Source organism: Mustela nivalis (genome assembly GCF_964662115.1).
Source record: "Mustela nivalis genome assembly, chromosome: 13".
NCBI lineage: Eukaryota > Metazoa > Chordata > Mammalia > Carnivora > Mustelidae > Mustela > Mustela nivalis.
This window is the reverse complement of record NC_139032.1, coordinates 87,122,702-87,148,377: the sequence shown is the minus strand read 5'-3', so window position 1 is coordinate 87,148,377 and position 25,676 is coordinate 87,122,702. Positions and strand designations below refer to the sequence as shown.

The following is a 25,676-nucleotide window of genomic DNA, read 5'->3' as shown; positions in this document are numbered from 1 at the left end:
GGGTGGATGGTGAGCAAGGGCAGGAAGAAAGACCTTGCTGGAGAGGCCGGTTTTACCTGAGCTCGGGTCCTGCCAGAGCCTATCCCTCAACATGCCTTCCCTGCTCATTGACGCCGGAGGTACCGCTCCTTGGGGCAGGTGGACTTCAGGCGGATCAGCCAGGTCTGCCCTGCCCCAGGGAGCTGGGGATGATTGGTTGGGGTCCCAAATATTATTTCTGGGCACCTGCTGGGTTCTTGGCATGGGGCTAAGGGGTCTACCAAAGCAGTCACAATAACAATGTCATGGATAGCAAGAATATGAATAATGAGTCGTGTTGAGTAAATGCAAATGTGGGAAGTCCTTGACCTTCCTAATCACACCCATGTCTGCAAAGTGGGACTGGACCCCTTGACCCATTGTTCACCCTGTGGGGTCTTTCAGCCTCTTCAGTCCCATGACTGAACTGGTCGGAGCCTCAAAATTCCAGAGAGGTAAGAGGGCACTTTGCTTTCTCAGTTCTCCCTACAGATGGTTCTTTAAGATCAGTTCAGGGCCCCTCTCATCCAGGAAGTCTTCCTCGGACCCCTCCAGGCTGGGTCAGAACAACTCTGAGAAATAAGATTCCTCACTCTTCCTCGGGAACCAAGAACAAGCTGGTCTCACCTTCTCTGCTGGTGCAGAACATGGAACAGCCCCTCCCCCCAGCCATTGCTGCTACCCTAACTGGACCAGCTCACACCACAAGAAGGGCCGGAGGGCGGGGGGGGGGGGGCGGGGAAGAACTGCAGAGAAGGCAATACAGAGCCTCGACATCATGAACCTCTGGATCAAGTCATGCCTGAAACCCACAACTGCCTGCATTGTTCTATCACGTGAGCACATAACTCCTATTTTGATTGGATTTTCTATCTGTTGTCAGAGAGAGTTCAAACGAATACAGAAATTCACCAAACATGGACCACAGCCCTATTTCTGGGGGAAAACAGCAAGGGCATTTTTATTCTCCACTGTACGTGTTTTCTGTTGTTTGCAGCTTTACAATAAGCATGGAGCAAAATCAATGCTAGTGTTTCCAGCTTGAGCAAACAAGTTGGCTCTGAGCTTGTGACTTGAAGAACCAGGTGGGGGACAGCATCAGTGATAAAGGAATGAACTCGTGGGGAGAGATAGCAGTTTGGACATGGGGCATGGAGGCCTCTGGGGAGTCCCCCTGTTAGGATTTCCAGGCACTGGGGCTCAGGAAGGAGAAACCTGGGTGAAGGAAAGTCAAGGTGATGGCCAGTGGCAGGGCTGAGGAAGGTCACACACGACAGCCCACGGTCAAGGCCTTCCTCGTCGTCGGTGGTGATGATGCTTCTTCCCCCAAAATACTCCCTCTGGGGGCTGTCACACTGCTTGATGCCCCCACTGTTGGAAGTGATGAGTAAGGCTAGCTCTGAATGGCAGAAGCCATCAAGCTGTACATTCGTTGGAAGTGGCCTTCCAGCCACCTCCTATTAGCACCGGTGGCAGGGACTGCTTGAATCCAGTTGACAAGTTGATTCCTCAAGCCTGAGTCGAGGCTCTGAGGATGGGAATAAGTCACAGCAGCAACACGCTTTCATCCCTGGCTTTCGCTGCTTGGAATGACGTCTCTCCCGCAATCCGTGCTGTCCTCCAAGGGCCCTGAGATGTAGGCCAGGGGGCTTTCTGCCTCCATTTCACTGAGAAAGCACCTTAGGCACAGGGAGGCCGAGCCACTTGTTCAGTTACACAGGGAGGCAGAATTTGCTGGAAGTTGAACCCAGTTCTCCTGCCTCCAGCAGGGATGGGGCTGGGAATTGTTTGGGATGAAGGTCAGCCAGTCAGGCCTTGAAGAGACCTTAGGAGGGACAAAGGAGGTGGCCCCTTGAAGGAGTGAGGGGAGAGACCCCAATCCTCACATCAGCCCTGGGCCCACCACATGTGTCCTCAGTGCCCAGTTTCATGCACTACGTTGATCATCATCTTGAACCCTCAAATATCCTATTATGAGCCCATTTACAGGCAAGGAAATGGAGGTTAAGTAATTTGTCCAAGGTCACTAATTTATTGAGGTGCCCAGAGCCTGTGCAAAGGCCCTGAGGTGGGACCCAGGAACTGTATGCTCAGTTAGGAGGCCAGCAGGCTGTCGCCAGAGGGGAAGGGGAAGAGGTCCTTCTCAGCCCCAGCCAAATCTTATTTTCTCAAGCAAAAGTCTGGGACCTCCGCAGGATGTGGCTTCCTGCTCAGTGGAGCCGGCTTTCCCACTTGGGGAGCTGGGGCGGGCGGCAAAAGAGAGGGGTTCTGGAGTCAAAAGTAGCAGCGGCTCCGGCAGCGGCAGCGGCAGCCGCGAATTGTCTTTTTAATGACCCAGAATGCAAAGAAGTAGGAGGGGGCAAAGGGGGAAGATGCCTGCCCCCGGGGCCTCTTCTCCGGTCGCTCCACCCAGGACCCACATCTCCCAGAGCCACGCGGTCTGGGGTGCAAGCCAGGGTGTCATCGGGGCGAAGGGGCAGGCGGGGCGGGGCGGAGCAGGCTGGAGCGCCCCACCTCGGGCTGCTCCAGGGCGCGAGGTGGCTCGGCAGTGTCGCGCCTGACGCCAGGGTCCGGGGACCGAGCGCCCTTCCCGTGGGCTTGGCGGGGGCGGGGCGGGTGGTGGTGGCCTGGGGCGCGATCGCTGGAAGCGGACACGCGCGCGCGGGCACACACGCCCACACGCTCGCGCGCGCTCCCGGGGCCGGCGGAGGAGCCGAAAGGAACCAAGAAGTGAAAGTGAGCAACCTCTAGTGAAAGAAACAGACATGCACAGACAGCCCGGGAGCTGCTGCGGGCGCGGCGCGCTGGGCACGCCCGGGCGGCACACGCAGCGCGCTCCCGGCAGGAGGCGCGTGCCCGGCGGCCCCCTGCGCCTGGTCACTAGGCTCCCGGGCGTCCGGAGGCCCTGGGGCGACAAGGCTCCCGCAGTCTCCGGTTCCTGCCGGTCCCCGCCTCTTAACGCGCCAACCACAGGCGCCCGGCCAAGGAGTTAACCTTGCGCCCTAGGGGCCCTTTGGCGTTTGGGTCCGTCTGCCTCTCCTCTCCCCCACGGGTCACCACGAACTGTCCCTTCCCCGGGCCTCCCAGGAGCGCCAAGACTCTGCGGTGGTCGTTGCTCACGTGGCCTTGGCAAGAGGCGCTCTCCCAGAGCAGGAACCTCCAAGCGACAGCCCTGGGAGGCCAAGCGCCACCGGCTGATGGGAAGAGCTCCCCGGCAGCGGCTCTGGGGCCTCGGAAGCCCCCCTCCCCCATCCCTTCCTGCCCAGAACCAGCTTTTCCAGCTTGGCAGCAGGGTCAGGGTTCTGGCGGGTGTGGATTGTTTTCTACCCCTGGGGCCTGGGTGGGAGGAGTGAAGACGGAGGAACTGTTGCCCACAGAGTGTTCTGCCTTTCCGTCACCCCCTCTTCCAGGGGCACCGCAGCCCCCTCCGCTGAAATACAGAAACCGGGCGGGTTTGTCACCTTCGTCACAAAAAAGACACAGACTCCAGGGTTCAGTCAAACTGGGCTTTTTGGACAAATTTCAGGTGGCAGCCAGAAAGAGCGTGGGGAGGGCTGCCTGAGATTGGCTACCCTTGGAGGGCGGTGAACCGCACCAGAGCTTATCAAGATACAAGGAAAGGCGGGGCTCCCCCCCTCCTCAGTGAGCAGACCCGGGGGAGAGCTGGAAGACCCACTCCAGACCTTGTCTCGGCTGGGGGAGACTCCAGACAGGGACCTACAGGGTGTCCCCCACTAAGCTAGGATGCAAGAGGAAATATCCGGTCCCTAGCCTAATGGGAGGCAGGGAAGTAAACATTCTTGGGGTGGTGAGAGCTCTGTAGGTCCAGAAGAGGCCTGAGCCAGGATGGCCTCTCAGAAGAGGTGACCTGGGGACTGAGAAGTCATTCCCAGTGGGAGCCAGGGTTGTGGGGGGCAGGGCAGGCTCAGGAGGCCGCAGATATCCCATCCAAGTGAAGGTGAGAATCCCTCAGAGAGCTGGGCTGCCTTTCACCCTAAAGATGGAGAAACTGGGGGTCAGAGAGGCCGGGCAACCTGCCCGAGGTCACCCAGCTAGCTGGAATCAAGGGCTGGGCCCTGGCACACAGTAAGTGCTAAATAAATGGGACTGTGAAGCCTGAAATCCCGGCAGCCAGATCCAGGCCCACGGCCCCTCCTCCGCCGCCTTCCCACAGAACATTATCGAGTACCCTCTACCTGGTGATTAAGACCCAAAGAGCCCCGTAAACAGAAGTGTTCAGATAATTTTAGCTGTTGCTAAGTGGTGTGACAGTGAGTGACGGGGAGTTCTTGAGAGAGCGTAGTTAGCAAGGGCCTTTCTGATGAAAGTGCCCCTGAGCTGAAGGACAAGAGGGAGTCAGCAGTTTGATGTGGGGACAGATTACTGCCAGGTGGCGGGAATGGCAAATGCAAAGGTCCGGGGGCAGGAACAGGCCTGGCAGCATGAGAACGGAAAGATAGTGGGCGTGGCTGGAGGGAGGGAGGGAGGGGAGCCCCGGCCACAGGGCCACAGAGAGGAGTTTGGGTTTGATTTCAAACGCATACCTCACACTCAGCCAGCGTGGAGAGACCCAAGAAGCAGCTCTGGGATAAGTCAGCACTTGGACAGAACATCTGCTCTTCAGGCCCCTGACTCTTTGAGCCGCAGCATATTCAGGGAGCCCCGTGACCAGGAGGGAGGTTGGTAGTCACGCCCGCAGGGCCGAGGCCTGCTTTCGTTTGCCTTCCCAGTGACTCCGAACCCTGTGTCCTCTGGGTCACCCCGCTTTGCTGCATCCCAAGGACAGCCACCACCACAGTGCCGGGGGCCGCATCTTGGGGACACCCTCACTGTGTTCCAGGTGCTGGGCCAAGCCCTTTCTGTGCGTCTGTGAGCTCGGGGCCCACTTTACAGATGAGAACACCGAGAGAGGCGAAGGCATTGGGCCCAGATTGCACGCTCCACGTGCTCCTGAGTCAGGTTCAAGCTCTAGGAGGTGTCTGGGCCCCGAGTGCAGCCGGCTGGGCCGGCAGAACTGAAGCCTAGCTGCCCTGAGAGTCTTTTGTGGGGGCCCCTGGAGGGGCCCAAGAGGTGGGGACAAGGACTGGAGGACGCAGCAAGCCAGCTGTGGAAAGGCAGGCTGCGGGTCCGGGAGGGAGAGTGACGCAAGAGAAAGCTGTGTGGCCTTTTCCAACCTTGAGCAGGAAGCCACGTGCGCAGTTGGCACAGGTGAGCACACACAGGCGCACGCCAGCGTCTAAGCAAGCCTGCATGCCCCTGGCACCCTGGTCTACGCACACGCCCGTGTGGCACAGGCACGCACCATCCCCGTGGAAGCACACCTCAGTGCACACGCACACGGGCGCAAACACCACAGAGGCTCCCAGAACTTCCTCACAGACCATCTGCACGGTTCTCTCCTTAGCAATTATCATGGTTCAGTCGCTCATGCAACAAACATATTTTGAGCCATTTTCGGGACTCATTTCGGGGCTCACCAACCCATTTCGGGGTTGGTGGTGGTGGTGGTGGTGGTGGGCACTGCAGACCCAGCCAAGAGGACCTACTGTCCCAACCTGACGTTCCCCCCGAGTCCCCAGTCTAGGCGGGAAGAAGATAGTCTGTCAACAGTGGACTCCAGTCCTTCCGGACCTTTGCCATTGTTGGCACCCTGGAGCAGGACGGGGAGCTGGGGTCCAGGTGAGGTCTGGAGAGCCGGGTTTGGGGGGGACTGCCCAGAGGAGGTGTGTTTCCATGGGTGAGGGGAGCAGGTTTTGGTGAAATGACAGGGCAGAAAGGACATCGGCTGCGGAGGAGGAGGTCAGTGTGCTGGAGGGGGGAGGCCCCTGCAGCCCTGAAGGCATGGGGTGTGGCGGCGGGGGGGGGGGGGGAGGCCCAGGAGTGCCCCACACTGAATCCCTTTCCGTGAGAGCTCCCAGGGTAGGACCTGGTGGTCTCCAGTCTGTGCCCCCATCAGTCCCCAGCCCAGGGACGGGCCCAGTGCCTTCATTCGGGCTCCTCTCTGGCCTGGGGTCAGCAGCTAAGGGAAGGAGGGAGATGAGGGGAGGGGCCGCAAACACTCCCTCTCCCTCTCCCTTCCCTTCCCTTCTCCCCTCTTCCTTCTCCCCCTTTTCCCCCATCCTCCCCTCCCACCTTCCCTCTCATACACACAGCCCTCGGTTTCTCTGTCTGGGCAATGGGTGGGTGCCAGCGTCCTCCTCACAGAGCTGGGGGGGAACCGATGGGAGACGGAGAGGGCTTGGGCCACTGCCCTTCCTCGAAGCCAGGACCGGCCTGTGCCTTGCATGTGGCAGCAACACCCCCACACCTTTACCCTGCACCCCACTGCACACCCCACTGCACACGTACTGCCCCTCACACCCCCGACACCACTCCCCACGCCGTGGGCCACACGCACCCACCCCCCCGCCACCCCCCCCACACACACTCACTCACACACACATACTCTCACACACACACACACACACACACACACACACTCACACACACATACACGGCCACCTTGGGCAGCCGGGCTCATCACATCCTCTCCACCGGCCAGTCTCCCCGTCAAGTCCTGGGCAGTGACAAGTGCGCGGCCCGCGGACCCCCCCCCTGACCCCAGCGGCCGGGCTCTGCTCATTGATCCAAAGATGCTCTTTCCTTTCCCTCAGGCGCTTCTCTGAAGGATGGAAAAATCGATGCCCACAGAAGAGCGGGTGCAGGAAAGGTACGGACAGCAGCGCTGGGAAGAAGACCGAGGGCAGGGGGAAGTCAGGCGCCGGGGATCCCAGTGGCTGGGGTGCTGCTCCCCATCTCCTGGAACAGACTCGGAGGTGGGCGTGGTGTGGTCTTGTTTTGTAATATTTTGTTCTGATGACAAAAGCTACCCATATTCGCTGTAGGAAATAAAAATCACCCAGTCCCTCCCCGGAGGTAACTTCCCTGTTAACGCACATAGTAAATCCTTCCAGCCTTTTTTCTCTGCACATTGAAAGCACGTTTTATTTTTTGCAAAACTAGGCTGTGCTCAACTGCTTTTTTTTTTCACCAGCACGCTCCTGTGCCCTTGTGGGGTGTGACTTCCTCATGTCTGATGGCTGTGCCAGGAGTGGTCTCGTCCAATGGTGGAGGCACTCACTGCTCAGGGCCTGGGGTCAGAATCTTGGCCCGTTGGCCGTGTGACCTCAGTTAGGTGGCCTACACCCTCTGACCGGACCTTGGTCCTCCTCTGTGTGGCAAGCCTGCTGATGCCTGCTAAGGGTCACACAAGAGAAGAAGCAAGATGCACTCGTCCCACGCGAGCATGTGGAGAGCATTCCATCAGCTGGGGGTAGTGCTATTTTTTGTCTTCATCATTACACAGCCAGTCCATCATGACTTAGCCAGTCCTCTGACATTGAACATGATGGTTGTTGATCCAACCTCCCTTGAAAAAGAGGCTCCCGGGGCGCCTGGGTGGCTCAGTGGGTTAAGCCACTGCCTTCGGCTCAGGTCATGATCTCAGGGTCCTGGGATCGAGTCCCGCATCGGGCTCTCTGCTCGGCAGGGAGCCTGCTTCCTTCTCTCTCTCTCCGCCTGCTTCTCTGCCTACTTGTAATCTCTGTCTGTCAAATAGAATAAATAAAATCTTAAAAAAAAAAAAAAGAAAAAGAGGCTCCCACGGATATCCCTGCCAAGAAATCTTTGACAAATCCGCAGTTATAAATTCTGAGTGATTTCTTTTTCTTTTTCTTTCTTTTAATTTTAAAAGATTTTATTTATTTATTTGAGAGAGTGAGAGAGAGAGCATGAGAGGGGAGAGGGTCAGAGGGAGACGCAGACTGCCTGCTGAGCAGGGAGCCCCATGCAGGACTCAATCCTGGGACTCCCGGATCATGACCTGAGCCGAAGGCAGTTGCTTAACCAACTGAGCCACCCAGGTGTCCCTAATGCTGAGTAATTTCTAGGAGCAAGATTATATACGTTTTAGGGCCCGTGTTCTACATTCGCTCCACTGCCCTCTGGAAACCTTTTGGTGACACTCTTGTATGAGTTTCCTAGGGTAACCAATGACCACAACCTTGGTAAGCTTAAAATCACAGATGTGTATTCGGTCATAGTTCTGGAGCCTCGAAGTTCAAAATCCAGTGTCTAAGGCAGGGCCACCTTCCTGCTGAGGACTCCAGGGGAGGGTTCTCCCTGCCCCTTCCAGCTTGTGTCAGCGGTCTGTGCCCCTGACGTGGGGCCTCTTCCCCTCCAGCCTCTGCCTCTGGCCTCCTCCCCCTGTGTGTCTCTCACAAGGACACTATCCCATAATCCCGCATGATCTCCTCAGCCCAAGATCCTTAGTTTAATTACCTTGGCAAAGATCCTTTTTCCAAGTAAGATAACATTTCCGGTACTGGGGATTGGGGACACGGTCATATCTTTTGGGAGGCTACCATGTAACCAACTACACGTTCCTACTGAGGTACGAAAAGTCGTGTAGAATTCTTTTTCCCCTCACCACACAGGACATTCCCATCTTTTTGAAATGTTTGGCCAATTTAGAGGGTAAAGCAGAACAAAACCCTTATTTTAAAATGCCTTCTTTTGCTATTAATGAAGAGGAAGCTGTATTCAGAGGCTTTTGTTGGTCATTTCTATTTCTTTTTCTTTCTTTCTTTCTTTTTTTAAGATTTTATTTATTTCTTTGACAGAAAGGGAACACAAGTAGGGGGAATGGGAGAGGGAGAAGCAGGCTTCCCGCTGAGCAGGGAGCCCAATGTGGGGCTCGATCCCAGGACCCTGAGATCATGACCTGACCTGAAGGCAGATACCTAACGACTGAGCCACCCAGGCACCCCTGTATTTCTTATTTTCTTACTGATTCAGGACCTTTGCCCAATTCCCTATCAGGTATTAGTGATGAAAGAAAACATTTGCCAACTTAAGCTGTCTTTCAGCTAAACTATCTTTCAGGACTAAGAGCGATATAAGACAGTTCAAAGACTGAGAAACTACCACTCACAGAGCTTTGCTCAAAGAACCAATGAAAGATGGTGAAAGGAAGACAGAAACCAAGCCCTGTATCAAGTATGTAATGAGCCACGAGCAAAGATATGAAAATGTGGGTAAAATCTAAGTAAGACATGGCCATCAAAATTGGTAATAATAATAATGACGAATGGAGGCTCAAAACAAGATCAAAGCAAAATATGGACATTCATACCTGCTGACTGGGAGGTATGGCTGGAGTTAAATCACTCTGAGACCTTCACTGTCTAGGACGAGGGTGGGGAGTACTCAATTAGATCATGTTCAGTCAGTTAAACACGCTAGAAATTTAAAGATAACCTCTAACAGTCAGAAATGGAATGTGTAACTTTCAAACCAACAGAGGGAAAAGGGGAAGAAAGAAAATAGTGTCGGTCTAATAGAAGGCAAAAAAAAAAGAGGAGGGAGGGGAGAACACTGTTGATTTTTGTGTTTTTGTAGGATTATACGTTACTATTTAATAGTTTTTATCTGCTCCCCTTGGGTTTTCAAGTAGTCAGTTACATGCTCTACAAATAAGGATGATTTTGTCTCCTTTTCAGTTGCTGTTCTTTAATTTGTGTTTCTTGTCTTATTGCATTGTCTGAAAGTTTCAGAGCCATGGAAAATTACAGAGGCATCACTCAGCATCCTGGTCTTATTTTGGACATGACTAAGAATGTTCCTGGTGCTTCACCACTAGCTGTGATGTGGGCTCTTGGCTTGAGACAGATCTTTTTTGTCATTGAATCAGTCAGGATAAGTGAGATTCCGCTGCAGAAACCAATAATGTCACGATCCCACGGCTTGAGAAGGGTTTATTTCTTGTCCATATTAAGTCCGAGGTGGGTCCAGGCCACTCTGTCTCAGTTACAGCTGTGACTGGTTCAGCATCGCATCCCCACAGCATCCAATGCCCACATCCTTGCTGCAGCAAGAGAAAGAAACTTGGAGAGTCTTCTATGAGCAAGGAAGTGCTTCCACCTAGGAACAACACAGATGACCTCAGCACGTGGCCCTGCCTGAGCCCACTGGGAAGTGTAGTCCCAGCCTGGGAAACCTCGTAGATGTCACCACAAGCGCGTTAAGCAAGCATCCTTTCATTGCTGACTTCATCCCTGGGACCCTGAAAGTCCACCCGAATGTCACTGGGTCTTGGCCGTTTGACGAGTAGCACCAGGGGCTAGTACAAAGGTGAAGTCGTGCATTCACGGGCTCTGACAATGCATGTTTCCGTTGGAGCCTGGCTGCACGTGTGACCCTTCAATTCTGCCAAAGTCTCTGACCCCTCATACCCAAGCTCCCCTTTCCCTGAGCTCCTTTGAGTGGATTTCGATTTCCTATGACCCCCCACGATGTCACCCGGGATTATTTGCTGCTGTTTTCTTTGGAGTTTCTATCATATTCCTAAGCAAGACTGTTCTGTAGTTGTCTGCCAACACTTTGTGTTAGGGTTATTCCACATTCTTAAGATGGCTGGGGAAGGTTTCTGTCTTTCCTGCGTCCCAGAATGGAATATCTGAAATATGTGAATAGTTGTTAGTAAAAGTGTTGGGACCCCACACTCCTCTAGGAAGTAGCTCTTTCCCTACCTTTTCAATTTACCCTGTAAATAATAGATTTTGTGGTTTTCCTCTACTTGTTGAATTGCTTTGGGTTATACATATTTTCCGATAAAACTATCTGCTTATTCATATTTTCAAATTTATTATCATAAGGCTTCACTTAATGTAATTTGATTTTTAAAATATTTTTGTTCCTATTGTACATTCATTTCTCTCTGCTTATTATCTTTGGATCTGCCAGAAGTTCACCTAATTTATTAGACTTTCCAAAAGAACATGTCATAGATTTTTTTTTTTATTTATCTTTTATTTCTGGTGGGTTTTTTTTTCCCTCTTCTCTAATTTATGAAACTCTGCTTTTTATTTTTCTCACCTTCCACCCTTTCTTATTTAAGAAATTCACAACATGGAGCTATGAATTTTCCTCCTTAAAACATTTTAACCACCTTCTCACATGTTTAGATATGTGATATTTGCAGTGCTATTTTTTTTAAGTAGTTGGTCGTGTAGGTTGCATTTAGAGTTATTTACAAAAGTCGTGTTTAATATTCAAATGGTTGGCTTTTTAATTTAAACTTGTGTTAATAATTTCTAGCTTAATTGCATGGTGGTCAAACAATGAGGCTTTCGCTATATCTGCTTTGGGGATTCTATTGAAGTTTCCTTTATGGCCTAATATATGATCAATTTTCATAAATGTTTGATGGGCTCTGGCACACAAATGAGTATCTTTTATTTGTAAGGTACAAAGTTCAGTTATTAAATCAACCTTATTAATTCTATTCTTCCAATCCCGCAGAAATGTGTTGGGGGGGATACGATTTAAAGCTGTCAAAGAGAAGTGTGTTAAGTCTCATCTGGAGGGTTTTTTATTGTTGTCGCTGTTTGTTCTTTGTGTGTGTCTGAGTTATTGCTTTCCTGGTTGGGTCTAATGCCATATAGGACGTAAAAGATCGCAAGGACCAGATCTTTCTTCTGCCTTGTACTTTTTATCAGTACAAATGACCTTCTGTCTCGTGTCCGGATTCTTACCTCTGATTCTCTCTCTGTTCCAAATATTACCGTTTGTCTCATTTGACTTGAACTTGCCTCAGATCTTTCATTTTTCACCTTTCCGTGTCCCGTGGTTCGTAGCTTATCTCTGGTAAGCTCCGTAGAGTTGGCTTTCCTTCTTAGTTTTTGTTTTATCCAGTCTGAGAGTCTCTGGTATTTGACTAGGAAAACGTCCCGCATTTACATTTGTAATTAACATTGACCGGGTGGCAGCAGTGGGATTTGCTTCCACGGGGAAGCTGGTCTCAGCCTGATTCCTTCATCCCTGGGGTGGCTGCTTCCTTTTGTTTCCTGCATTTTGTCTTACCATTCCGAATCTTTGAATCTTTGCTTTAGTCCTCTCCAGACTTTGGTCCTACTGACATTTCGGTTCTCGTTGCGCTAGACAGTTACCTCTATCTTGAAAGAGCTGACGGGGGATCTGAACACAACTGGAAAGGGCGCCTGGCGAACTCCTCTTATTTAGGGTATCTTGAGGGTCCCCTGTGGCTTTGGATCCATGTGGATGTGACTTAAAGCTTCAGATCCAGATGGTTCGATCATTATTTTTCCATTCTATGATTTGTCATTTAACAATAATTTTTGACATTCGTATTCAGTCCAGAAACGATAACTTACAATAATTCTTCCGACTCGCTGCTTTCTAACTAGTTTCAGTGCGAATGCCCAGACTTTGTAAGCCACAGGGTTATCCTCCTTAGATTCCCAGCTGATGGGAGCATATCTCTCTCCGTAATGAGTGCTTCAGTATTTCCCCCAAACCTCATAAACACGGCGCCCTTATCACTTAGCATCCAGTATAACAGAATCTTAACCGGCCTGGGTTTATTCTCTCCTTCCTGGAGGCATATACAATTGTCCACATTTGCATAAGTCACACACTGTTTTCCAGAACATGTCTCCATAGAAGTCTCTATTTATTTCCCCCGGAATGCAGGGAAACTTCCCAATCCGCACAGTTGAAACTTTTTGTTTTGTTTTAAAGCACAGGTGAGTTTCCATTCATTTTATTTCTCAGTCATCTCCTCTTTTGGCCTTTTCTTCTGCCTCCTCATCCTCGTAAACTTCTCATGCTTTGTTTTTGGCTCTCGTCAGCTGTCACACTTTTAGGAAGTGTCTCTAGGCTGCCCTCCTTGTCCGGGATTGTTTTCTGCATTACAATTTCTGCTTTTGACTGCCTCCCGTATGGGTCTGAATTCTGCTTCTGGGCTCTTTCTCTTCCTGAGTCCTTCCGCACCCCACCTGCTCCGGGTTCCTAGGGCTCGTGTCGCAGTTCCCACAACTGGGTGGCTTACGACAACAGAAATCCATTCTCTTGCAGCTCTGGATGCTAGAGGTCTGAAATCGAGGGTAGGCAAGGTTGGCTCCTTCGGGAGGTTCTGAGGGTGAACCTGTTCTATGCTCCTCGCCTAGTTTCCAGAGGCTGCCAGAAACGCATGGCGTTCCTTGGCTCACAGCCCCACCACTCCGGTCTCTGCCTCCAATTTCCACCCTGCGTTTCTCGTTTTCCCTTTGTGTCTCCTCTTCTGAGATGGACACCTGTCGCCGGATTTAGTGCCTACCCAGTTAATCCACAGCGATTCCGTCTTGAGATTGTTAATTATATCTGCAAAGACCCTTGCCCAGATAGGGCCACATTCACAGTCGCCAAGGGTTAGGACTTGGACCTGTCTTTCCGGGACCACGGGGCAACGCAGTAAGCATCTGAGCCCCATCTCTTTTTCCCGCCCTGCCCTTTCAGATTCGCACAGGCTGCCCTGTGGTTCCCGCTCCTGCTGGTGAGACACGGCTTTCCATTAAAGTTGCCACCTTGTCTCCCGACATTTCCTTCTGGCTCCTTCGGGAAGGCTCTGCCCGATCTTCCGTGTTTCAGAGCGACGATTCCTTCTCTGTGTTCTGCACGTGTTTCGTCCACCATCTTTCATGGGTGGTGCTTTTTCTTCTGGGTTGTCCCGCAAGTAGAATTTGGTCCGGGCAACAGAATCAAGTGGGCTTTGCTCAATCCATTTCCCCAGTCCCTGCAGGTCTCCTGCCAATGGCAGCTCTGCTGAGCAAACGTGGTATCTATCTGCTCCTGCCCTGCTCTCTGGTTCTTGAATATTCTGAACAGGTGAAACAAGCAGAAGTCTCAGCATGCTCTGCTACTGGGCGGGGGAGTCCTGCTGCTCCCCCTGCCTTCCACATTCAAGTTTGCGCCCCAGAATGTGATGCACCATGAGAGCCGTCTGCCCCACCCACATTCTTTGAACAACCAGGAGACATTACTCCAGTAGCATCTGTGGGAGAAGGACAACTGTCCGGTTTTCAGACTAGCCCAGATTCCAGGTCTCTGAGTGGGGGAACAAATGACGGAGCAGGGTCTGGCACCTTCGCTCCTTTGTCCCTGGTCTCTGTGACCCGAGGTCTCTCTGCGGCACTGTCCCCGCCGTGATCATCAGCGCGGCCCCTCCCGGAGGCTGGCACGGAGCTGGCAGCTTATCCCCCGCACTGAGTGCGGTTCTGTCTTTCTCTCTGCCTTCATGAGAATTTAATGGAAAAATAAGAACAGCTGTATCAGGGTTTCTCGTTAGATGCCATTTTATATGGAAGGCCACAGATTTTGTGTGTGCGTGCATGTGTGTGTGTGTTTTAAGCCCAGACTCATTCATTCATTTACATTTATTTATTCCAAAAAAAAGTGCCTTCGCTGCTTGGCTTCATGGTAGATGTCGGGATAAATCAGCCAATAACCCCGAGGAGTTTCTGCAAAGACACAGGAGTCGGGGAAAGGCCCGGGCCCTCACCCCTTCCTCCCTCTGCTCAGCAAAGCTGACCTCCCCAGCAGCCCTTCCAACTCAGAGACCTCGTTCCTGTGCCCCCGGATCAGTTGTCTGTGAAATCAAACACATTTATTGAGCACCTAATTTGCCCCAGGCACCAAGTGGTTCTAGGGGAGAGAAAGAGAGAATCACCGGGTTCTCACCCTGCGGTGCATGGCTTCCGTCTTCCTGCTTTAGAGCACGGTGTCCATTTGTTAATGATGCTCTGTGATGGTTATTTGATTAAGGACCTCACTAGACCCTTGCCAGACTGGCACCCCAAGAGGACAGGTTCAGCGTCCATATCCTTGGTAGTTAGCACAGCTAGACAGGAGCAGGGCTGCAGGGAGGAGAGGCAGAGGAGAGGAGAGGAGAGGCAGCCTAGTCCGAGCTAGGCTTTGAAGAGTAGATAGGAGTTTGGCAAAGATTGGAGACACGAAGGTGCAGGAAAGAGGGCTGAAATCTCCATTTGGGGGGGGTCTCTTCAGTCCAAACCTGGCACCCCCTCCTGGCCTTGTTCTCAGTCATTTCTGCTGCTACATGGAGAGACACCTGGCTCTTCTGAGAGGCTGAACAGCCCCAAGGTCCAGGTGGTACTGGGCGGGGGCGGGGGTCGATGTTCGCCTCCTCTGGGTTCTCTTCTGCAGCTCGCTTCCTCTTCTTTATCTTTTTTGAGCCGATAGAAGTGGTGCCCGTGCCACTGTCGGAGCCTCGGGGTTGTCATTACTTTTCCAACAGGCGCGTTCATGGCTGGGTCTCCTGGACGTGAACCAAAAGCCATTTGCTTCAGAGGCAAGATTTGAGTCAGGCCCAGCTGGGTTTTCCCATCCTTTATTTGCCCGATCCTATTAATAATTAATGGTACAGTAATGAGAATTGCTTTTAATAGAATCTGCTGCCATCACCGCATTCTGTTTCCCGCCAAGGGTTTCCCCCAAAAGGATTCATGCTCCCAAGGCTGAGTTTCCTGCCACGGGCACCCCCCCCCCACCCCGGGAAGCGGAAGGTCCCCTGCTGTGGTCCTTCTCAGCCTCTCCTCTCTTCTGAGCTGGAGCCCCACTCCCCTCCAGAACCTGGAAGCCCTATCCCCCTCCTTGAAGCCCCGCCCACCATCCCCCACCCCCCACCAGTTCCCACAGCAGAATGAGGCTGCCCCATCCAGCCCAGCCAAGCGTGGCACTGTCACGCCTCATCTGTCACCAGGGCAAACTGGTCCCATCAGGCAGTGACGGGGCGGGCTGGAAGCTGCTGTGCCCCCAGCCCGAGGCGGGCATGAGACCCACCCTGCGCACACCAGAGCCTACGTTCTGGACAAGAAAGCTCACCTCTAGCAAAGGCCAGTGGGATGGGTGTGGGGGTCCTGGCTTGGCCACTGTTTGTGGCACCAGGGGACAGTGTGGTCGACCTTGCCCCAAGTCTCCACTAACTCATCTGCAGAACAAGGATGTAGATGGCCCCTACTCCCCCCCACCCCCCTCCGCAGAATGTTCCGGGAGGGAGAAACGAGCGAATGTGCAGGGAAGCAGAGTTCAGGGAAGCTCCTTAATATTCGCACCAGGAAAATACCCATGATGTGCCCAGGGCTTTCGCTATTCATGATGCTATGTGCTGTGGTGTTATTTACAACATCACAACCTGAAAACCACCTCCGTGTTCAGTAACAGAGGACCAGCTTAGGAAGCGTGAGCATAGCTACACAGTGGGGCATGGGGGCTGCTTTTGGAAAGGGGGGTTGGGACTGTTCCCCAAACTGTACTGTGCAGAGGAACCCCCAGGGGATGCTGGGGATTGGGGCTGAAACCCTGCGGTTCTAACAGTCACTGGGCCCGGAGCACCCTCTGTGTACCAACGGGGCAGAGGCTCTGAGTGGTGCAGATGTTTGGGTCCTGCTGTTAGACAGAAGAACCAGGTTGCAAAACAGAGTGTGTTCTGTGATCCCCTTGCTGGGCTCAAAGCAGAGCCCGCGCTCCACATTCATTACCGAGTCTGGAGGCTAGACGCTCTAGTGCTCAGAGTGCTTCTAGATGGGTGATGAATTATAGATAATTTAAAATTTTCTCTTTGGTTTATCTTAATTTCAAAATTATCCACAATTAACATGTATTACTTTTGTAAATGGAGAAAAATGTGGGTTTTTTTTGTTTTGTTTTGTTTTTTTTTTTTCAAAAAGAACAAATGTTCTCTTCCCTTCCCTACAACACAATCAGGGTAATATTCAGCCTGGAACGGCGGGAATCCTGAGAAGACAAGGATTCTGGCCTCGCTCCAGAGTCTGCGCGCAGGGCCGTGGGCTAGACCAAGCAGGCCGCGACGCTCGACACTCGGGCCGTCCCTCCTCAAGCCATCAGCACGCGCCCACGCACTCAGTGTCCCCCTGTCCCCCACTACCCTTGGGAGGGGACCGTCACCACAGGGGCTGGTATTAACTGAGCCCTGCTTTGTAGCCGAGGGAGCTTGGGAACTCGTGGCCGGGGGAGGTGAGTGAGCTGCACCCCCACCTCCGTGGGGGACACGCAGCGGGGAGGGAGTGAGGGACCAGCTGGAAGGAAACTTCCTCAAAGGCCTTTCTGGGCACGAATGGGGCAGCCTCACCAGAAAATCCAGTCAAACTGGGGCCGAAGAACTCTTGAAAACGAGCTGGAATTTTTATGTTCCAGGAGAGGCAATGGGGAGCCAGCGACTACTCCTCGTGACAATGAAGTCACTCAAGCTGTGAGCGGCCAGGGCAGAGGGCTGCAGTGAGGAGACGGAGCCAGCCAGCCGCAGGCAGGCTCGGGGTGATCACAACAGGCCAGGCTGGGGGGACGCGCGGTAGCGGCAACAGCGATGCTAATGGCACTCTGCGAACCCCTCTGCCATCCAAGGATGAGAAATCATGCCTCACTTAATCCTTATACAGCCCTGGGATGGCGCTGCAGTCATTGTCCCCATTCTGCAGATGGGAGAACTGAGGCTCAGCCCCACAGGGAGGCCCAGCCGGGGTGGGCTCCCAGGACCGCATGGCTTCAAAGCGGGTCTTCTGGGTGCCTTGCTCCGCTGCAGGAGAACCGAGGGGGGGAAGGGAGTGGGGTGTGGGTGGGAGGGGGAGGATTGAGCCATAGTTTGCTGGCAAGCCCAGTCCCCGGTCAGGACCTGGGACCTGCGGGCCCAGGGCCACAGAAGAGGCTGAAGCAGCAAGCACAGGGTGGGGTAATAAAGGGAGAGCAGATGGGGCGGTTGGGTGCTTCCAGGACGGACAGTGAAGAGTGGGGACTCACCATCTGGGGGCAGCACAGAGGAGCTGGTATAGTAGACCCACCCAGGCACCCCCCTCTCTCTCCAGGGTATCCCATAGCCCAGCTTCAGCTGCTTGGAGAACCTGGACCCTGTTGCTGCCGCTCCTGCCCACCTCCCCCGCAGGTCTCACCCACGGGTCTCTGGCAGGAATCCCTGCCGGGGCAGAAGGAGGGGGGCCAGCACACACCAGGTTGGAGCTGTCCTCAGCAGAGGCAGGAACCGCATCTCATACAGCCCTCCTGCCAGCCACTCAAGGCAGGAGCATCACTGGGGTCAGAAAGAGGGGGAAACTGAGGTCTGGCGTCCCATCCCCAAGATGGAAGGTGGTGGGATCCATCTGAGAGGCTCAGAGACTGGCCCTAGGGCCGTTGGGCCAGGCCAGGGAAGGAGGGCTGAAGAGGGCAGCATTCTGTGACTTCTGCTCCCCAGGAAGCAGCCCTCCCCTTTCTGCCTCTGCCTGGCCTCCTGGAGCATTGGCGGCAGCTGGCCCTGGACCAGGAGAGGGAGCAGAAGCAGCCAGCGGAGTGGGGGAGGGGGACACACCAGAACTCAAGCAGCTCCCTAGCAGCGCTCCCCTGCTCCCTGGGGAGGACTGCAGACAGACCACCCTGGGCGGGTCATGTAGGCACCGCACCCTGCGGACTTCCCCCAAAACTGTGCTCCACCAATTAGGTCCACGCTGCAAGTGGCCAGGACCAGGCTACACCTAGGCCTTTGCGATCCAGACCTTCCGGCTGGGTCTGCATGTCTTCGTCCATGCCTGCTACCCAGCTCCTCCCCCTGAGCCTTATGCAGTGTGCACCATTACCATCCCCGTTTTACAGATGAGGACACTGAGGCCCAGAGAGAATGAATGACATGAGCCAGAGCCTGAAACTTGCTGGGTATAGGGCTGCCTCCCCAGTAGACCCTCAGTAAAGAATGGCCTCTTGAGAAGTGTCCTCACACACCACTGGTGACAAAGGCCTTCCTTGCCCTACATGAGTGAGCTGGAAACAGAGGTGAAGACTGGGGCAAGGTCGCACAGTCAGGCAGTAAGGCCCCTTCACCTGCCCCCGACTAGGTGCCCACAGAGGCGAGTGCCAGGAGGCCTAAGGCAGGAAGCCCCTTTCTCAGGGTCAGTTAGGAAGAAGAGAAGGGGGAGAGGCGGTGATCCAAGGCCGTGGTCACCTGAGCGGGTACGACCAGGCCCAGCATGCCAGGGGAGACAACCATGGCTGGCAAGTGTCCCAGGACGGCAGCAGCGACCACAGACAGACCCAGCTTCACCTCATCATATCCACGCATGGTACTCCGGAGGCCGGATCTGAAAGTTATGGAGCAATTTTGCCCAAAGTAGGGGCTTAGAAGGAGCCGCAGGCCCCAAGCCTCCCAGGCTGAGCATCTCCCCCACCAAGATGTGACCCCCTTGACCATCAAACCAGAACTGGCTGGGAATTTCTACCAGCTCCTTCCCTGTCTTGGAGCCCGTCATGCACATCAGCATGTGAAGGCTCTGAGAAGTCCCGCAGGACAGAACTTGACTTTGCTTAATCCAGCCTTTCCTACAACATATTTAGCCACGAACTCCTTTTCCTGTGAAGTACGTGTTAGTGTCCGGGGCAGGTTAAACACGGCCACAAATTCTTTGCACTCCCATCATGGAGAGGTGGGGCCTCCCTTCTCTCTGGCTGGGCCATGAGGCCAGCAGGGTCTGGAGGAAGCCATGCAGGAGCCGTTCCTTACCTGGCCTGGCAGCTTCACCTCCTGCAGGACCCCTCTGGGTGGACAGCAGGTGTCAACCCCATCCTCACCGCCCCCCACCCCACGCCCAACCTTCAGGCCTAATGGCATTCAGGCACTCCCAAGCTTCACCACGCCCCTGTTCAGGGTACATATGCCCTCCACCTGGAGTGTCCGCAGCCTCCTCTTCCATTTGGGAAGATCCTTCTAGACTTTGGCTCCTGAGAGGCTTCCACTTTGAAGATTTTGCTAATCCCCATCAAGGCAGTTACTTCGTCCCAAGGCTGGGATCTGCCTGGCCTCACACGTGCCAGCTGGACGAACTTGGATGGGTGCCTGCCTCTGGGGCCCCCAGTTTCTCACATGCAAAATGCAGATAATAGTGCTAACACCTTTGTGAGGTTTTTGCGCAAGTTGAACAGGGACTGGGGTAGAGCAGAGAGTGGCCATTATTAGCTGCTCCACACTGCTCAGGCCACAGCCACAGCACCTAGTGCTGGGGGCGGGTCACTGCACTCTGGTTCTCACTCCTGCCAGAGTGCCCCCCCCATGCCCGCAGCTGAAAAGACTCAGAATCCTCTCCGCCACTATTCTACTTAAAAGGATCCTCAGAAAATAGGAAACACAGCCCCCTTATTTTGACTGAGGCCCAGAGAGGTAGAGGACCTTGCCTGAGGTCACACAGCTCACTCTGGAACTGGATCCCGGACTTCCGCTCTGACCCAGTGCTTTGTCTGACAAGGGGAACTCCGAGTCTCAGGGACGGGTCCCTCTCTGACTCCCCTAAAGTCCCTCCCTGCCCTTGGAGTCACTTGGGATGCAAGTTGCCCCACAGTCTGCTCTCTGGCGGGGCCTTGGGACCCAATCACTGGAGAGGGCACAGCCTGACCCAGGGTCCTCCCCACTTTTCTCTCTTCTCTCCTATAGATGCAGTCAGAGATGTAAGAGTCCTACTACCCCAAAAGGCCTGGGAGAAACCGCAAGCCAACATTAGGGAAATGGCCCAGGCTGCAAATGTAAAAGTGACCAGCACGGAGGGTCAGCGCCACGAGGGTCAGCCCCACGGGCAGGTGCTGCTGAGCCCACCCACTGTATACACGGGAGACCTGAGGCTGGCGAGGTGCATGGAGCCTGGGCCCCAGAGACTTGGCTCAAAGCTCAGCCATTCCTCTTGGTAGCTAGGGAATCAGGTGTGTGTGTCTCCCAGCCTCACCTTCCCCATCTGTAAAATGGGAGTGAGGACACTTCCACCAGGGACGAGCTCAAGCCTGGAGAACCCTGGGCCACGGTGGCATCTAGACCCACTCCCCTCCTTCAATACCTGACAACCGCTCACCACCACACTTCCACCCTTCGGTCTGGACAGTTCTTAGGTGGGTCCATGTTCTAAATACACTTGGGGAGTCCTGGGGCTCTGAGGGTATGTGGCAAGGAGCCTAGAACGTTTGAAGAGGGCTACAGGTTCTGGAGAAATCCTTGCTGCAGAACAGCCAGTGAAGGCAGGCCAGGCGTTGGGTTGGGAGCCTGCAGGCCTCAGACACACAATGTGGTCCCCATGGGAGTGTTGGGGGAGACAGGATGAATTTCTGTGTTTGTTGTATAGAATGGTGTGTGGGGGGGTTGCATTTGCATAGGTGGGGGTGCTGGGGACAGAGAAGGGAGGCCCTACAGCTGTCCCAAGCCCTGGGAGAGCTCTGCAGGCCATGCCTATCCCCTGTCCCTGCCCCTGGAGCAACCCCAGGACCCTGATTTGGAAGGATTGCTACAGCCGGATTAGAGCTGCCGGCTTCAAACTGAGCAGTGAGGCTTAAAGGGGCCGCTGCAATTTTCCAGAACCACCTTGGTGGGGGCTCGCCTGTCCTTCCTGGGGGGGGGGGGGGGAGTGTCCCACCAGCCCCTTCACCATCTTCCTGTCCAACTTCAGGAGGGAGGCTCTGTTGGTGGAGTTGGTGCCTGTAAGAGGGCTGTGCTCCCGCCAACAAACCAGAGTTCGCATATTAAATAACACGCTCGGTTTTAAGTTGCAGGGAGCTCGGGTGTGTGTCAAGAGCCCCTTCCAGCTGGTGACCCTGAGGACGCTGCCTGAGGATTCCTCCATTATTAACGAACATGCTTCCCTCTCCCCGGCTCTCTGGAGCTTCTGTGTCAGGCTCAGAAATAGCTTAAGGGGAGGGGCGGGCATCCGATTCTCGGTCTAGGCAACCATGCCATCCAGCTGGCCTCTCCGGGACTCAGTTTCCCCACACCTCTAGGAGAGGGGAGATAAAGGGAGCAGGTGATACAACCCAAACCCAGGACCCTTTCTGGGTCTGGCGCTGAGTCCTGTGCTGTCAAGGGCGGAGTCACCTCTAGTCCAGGTCCCGGCTCACGGAAAGCAGGCCCGACGAAGCAAGGGAATTCTGTTGGGCTTGTTAAATGGCCATGACCTTCCCAGCTTCCTCTGTGACCTCCAGGGGCTTCCAGGGGCTTCGGTTTTCCATCTGTGAATGAAAGGGACTGGCCCGGAGGGCGAGCACGGCAGGCGGGCGTGCAGGGACTTTTTCCGCTCAGGGACACAGGGCTAGGAAGAGGCTCAAGGGCGATTAGAACTCAGGTCCACCTCACTCCACACCCCCAGCTCTTAGCTCCCGCTCTGTGAGCCCGACTGCCCCCACCGACTGATTAGCTGTTTGACTGATTGACCGATTACCTTCCGCGGAACCCCCAGCGCCCCGCCAAGGGTCTCCAAAATCCCACCTCAGGTGCGCCCCGCAGCCGGCCGGGGGGCGTGGCGGGGCGTGTCAGGGGCGTGGCCCCACCGTTTCCCCGCCCCCGCCCGCCGGAGCCTCCTCTTTAATCCGTCGCAGCTCCGCCAATCGGCCGCGGGTTGCCGGGGAAACGACCTCTCCCCTCGGAGCCTCCAAAGGGTGCCCCCCCCCGCCCGCGACTAGGTCTCCTGCCCCGGCAAGGGCGGGCGGGGGCTGGGCTCCCGAAGCGGGAGGGACCCCCGCTGACGCAGAGACAGCAGGAGACGCAGAGACGGAGAGAGACAGGGCTTAGAGACGCACGCAGGCAGGGGAGACTCGGGCAGCAGAGGACGGAGGTGGAGGAAAGAGACGCCGCCTCGGAAGCACACCCCTGCCCCCAGCCCCCCAAGTCGCAGAGACCGAGAGGGCGAGCCTGGGAGAGAGGGTCACAGCCCCGTGCAGAGACAGCGAGGGCGACCACGGGAGAGACGGAGACAGCGCAGAGATGGGGGGAGGTGGAGGCCTCCCCCAAAAGAAAAGACCAGGGCCAGCAAGGGGGGAGCGTCGGGAGGGGGCGAACTTGTGAAAATAAATATTTATAAATTGAGAGTTTCTAAATTCTTTTTGCATTTCTGTAGTAAATTATTCATCTGTGTATCTCCCTCCCTCCTCCTATCAGCTTGGGGAGCTGCCAAGGGGGGTGTTCCTTTCTGTGTTCTTCCTCCCCCACCGCCTCTCCCCCTCCCCCTCCTTCCTGCCCCTTTCTGCCCCCCTACTCCCTCCTCGCCCCACTCCGAGTCCAATTCCCCCGCTCCCGCCTCCCTCTCCTCTCCCCTCCTTTCCTCCCCAGGTCCCCCCAACTTCTCCATTCTCCTCCTCCTCCGCTGCCCCTCTCCACCCCCCTTTTCCTCCCCCTGCTTCCCGTCTCCCCCCCCCCCCTTTTCCTGCTCCGGCTGGAGCTGGGCTCGGGAGGCAGGCGAAGAGGGGCCGCCGCCCGGAGGTGACCGGCTGCCACGCTCTGGCGTTCCGTCCCTGCCTGAAGTAAGAATAATCGTCTAAGTCAGCGGGGCTGGGATTAAAAAAACACTCGTCACTGGCAGTCTGGCACCCCCAACCGGGACCACGGAAATCTTCCTCCAGAGGACCAGGGACACTGGAGTTGGGGGAGAAGGTGGGAGCGGGGCTAAGGGGGTCTGCGGTCCCAGGAACCAGAAGCCACACTGCTACCTCGGGACCGCCACAATCCCTCAGCTGGCTGGGCCTCGCTTTCCCCCTCTGTAAGATGGGGCCAGTTCCTGTTCTCTAGGGCTAAAACCACTCTCAAATCTGAAAGGTTTCCATGCCTCTCTGATGGATCCCCACAGCTTAGGAGGCACAAAGGAGGAAGGGGAACACCTCCTATAGGTATGATGCCCGTTCCTAAAAATCAGTCAAAGTGGGGAGGCGGGGAGCAGTCAGGGCCCCAGTGTGGGGGTGGCTGCCCCTATCCAGTCTATGGCCTTGAGCAGCGGGCCTCAATCTTCTCATCCGTAAACTGGGCCAGTGAGGCTTCCCTCCCGTCGACCAAGGAGGCAGGATCTCCCCATAGCGACTGCTCCACACTGAGCCTAGGTCAGGGTCTCAACGTTCCCTGATCCAGCTCACCCATGCCTGCTACCCCTGCCTCCATCCCACGTAGCCTCCTGGTTGTCCAGAAAAAAGTACAGCAGGAGGGGAAGCAGGAACTTCTCTCCGGGCAGGGAGTGGTCAGCACCCAGGAGCTCCCCTGTCACTGTGGCCAGCCCAGAAGTCTCCAGCAAGTGTCTAGGGGGATAGGCATCCTTTCTCCCCATGAGAACCTGTAGGTAGAAGGTCCCGTCCACTCAACTAACCCTCCCGTTCTGGGCACAGAGCCTGCGCTTTGGGGTCTGAATTCTGACCCTACTGTTTGGCCTTAGCCCAGCCTTAGCCCTTTCCCCCTCTGGGGAAAGGCCCTCACTTAGGACCCTTGTGATTGCTAACAGCCAAGTGCTAACTAAGATCCTTTGCTTACCAGGAACCTTGCTCAGGGCCCCACAGCCCTCCCATCCCCCCACGCCTGTCATCCAGGGCCCCATTTTATAGATGCGGAAGCTGAGGCTCAGAACAGGGCACTTGCTGCAGGTCAGGCAGTTGGAAGTTGCTGGTGGGGGTTCTGCCTGGGTCTGGCTTTGGCAAGGCAAAGGGGTGTCCTCACGCAGCTCCCCGCGCTTCCCACAGGAACATTCTAGGCCTTGTCTGTGCTGCCTGGAGGGGAGATGGGCCCTTGGAGTCAGGGCTGCCCAGCTGGTCCCAGCCCAGTGACCTCAGGCCTTACAGGATCCTCAGAAACACCTGTCTTTCATCCAAAGACTTCTGCACCTTCTGTGGTCTTTTCACAGAAACACAGTGAGAAATGCCTTGGGAAAATGACCCCCTCTGGGTGTCTACCGACCACTCTACTTCTATGGCCAGTGACACCCTTGCTGGCCTACAGCAGTGGTTTTCAAGCCATTCAGAGACCTTCAGGGGCATTGGGACTGTGGGCGAAGAGGGCCAAGTCGGGGAGCTCTCAGTCCCCACCCCTGCTTGGTTCAGTAGTGATCACTTGGGTAAGATTTATTTTGAGAAGGAATAAAGCACAGGTTGGGACTGGAAAGTGGGGGTTAAAAAAAAAAAAAAAACAGTTTGAAATCCACAGTTGTAAATAATGAAGAGCACTTTGGGACAGAGAATTGTGGTTTCCTGAGGTTCCCCGACTAATGTAACTCGGCACCCCCCAACCCCCACCCGAGGGGTGAGCAGACAAAACCACAACTTAGCTTCCATGTTGGGAGGCCCTTCTGAGGACTTGCAGGGCCCAGAACGTAAGACAAAGTCACTGTGTTCAGTCCCCAGTGTGGGCCCACCTGAGTGGGGACTTTGGTGCCTGTTGTGGATCAGAACTTGGAGCTCCAAGTGCAGGTTCAACTAGGTCACTCGATCTGTCTGATTCCCAAACCCACGCCCGGGACACTGACTGTACTCCCCCCGAAGAGGCAACAGAGTCACCCCTGCATGCCCTTGGCTCTGACCCTTGTCCTGCTCATGGTCACTGTCAAGCTGCCCCCAAGAGTTTCTTTGGACCCCAGGAAAGACTCATAGGCACGAATGAGACAACCATGCTCCCGGCCAGAGAACCCCTCTAGTGGGCACTGCCACGCCTTCCACATACCCACCCCTCGGCCAGGGGCACCTGCATCCCCACTGCGGGTGACAGCCACGTTTGCTGCTCCCCGATGGATGTTGTCCCAGAAGTGTCAGAGCTCTTCTGCCTCCAAGAAGCCCCAGAGCGTGGCCGCTCAGGCCCCCTGCACCTGTTTTCCTTACCCTCTCTCCCCATCCCATCTGTCTTGGCCTGGATTCCAAGGCCACCACCAACATGCTGCCCCAAATCAGGGCTCCTCCCAGAGCAGTAAGGCCGGGCCCGGTCCTGAGCTGTCGTCCCTTATTCCCCGTTGTGAAGGTCCTTCCGAGAGGGAGGTCTGACCAAAACAGCCTGGGGG

General features: G+C 54.9%; 2 long non-coding RNA genes across 11 annotated transcripts in view; one reads left to right on the top strand and one right to left on the bottom strand.

Moving 5' to 3' along the window:
* Positions 1 to 4,516: 4,516 nt before the first annotated feature.
* Positions 4,517 to 7,719, top strand: LOC309846633. Of its 6 annotated transcripts, XR_014302018.1 has the most exons (5): positions 4,704 to 5,226; positions 5,591 to 5,697; positions 6,672 to 6,833; positions 7,052 to 7,438; positions 7,654 to 7,719. It is a non-coding gene; the product is annotated as an uncharacterized lncRNA (long non-coding RNA). The 6 variants fall into 6 exon arrangements; XR_014302022.1 differs by lacking the exons at positions 7,052 to 7,438; positions 7,654 to 7,719 and adding an exon at positions 4,523 to 4,697 and having other exon boundaries at positions 4,859 to 5,226; positions 6,672 to 6,986; XR_014302020.1 differs by lacking the exons at positions 4,704 to 5,226; positions 7,052 to 7,438; positions 7,654 to 7,719 and adding an exon at positions 4,523 to 4,697 and having other exon boundaries at positions 6,672 to 6,986.
* A 6,536-nt stretch (positions 7,720 to 14,255) lies between these two features.
* The window catches only part of LOC309846634, a 29,980-nt gene continuing 18,559 nt past the window's right edge, over positions 14,256 to 25,676 (bottom strand). For 2 of the 5 annotated variants that reach the window (XR_014302024.1, XR_014302025.1), the window contains one exon: positions 14,256 to 15,255. This is a non-coding gene — a long non-coding RNA (uncharacterized lncRNA). The other 3 variants (XR_014302026.1, XR_014302027.1, XR_014302028.1) reach the window with 3 other exon arrangements.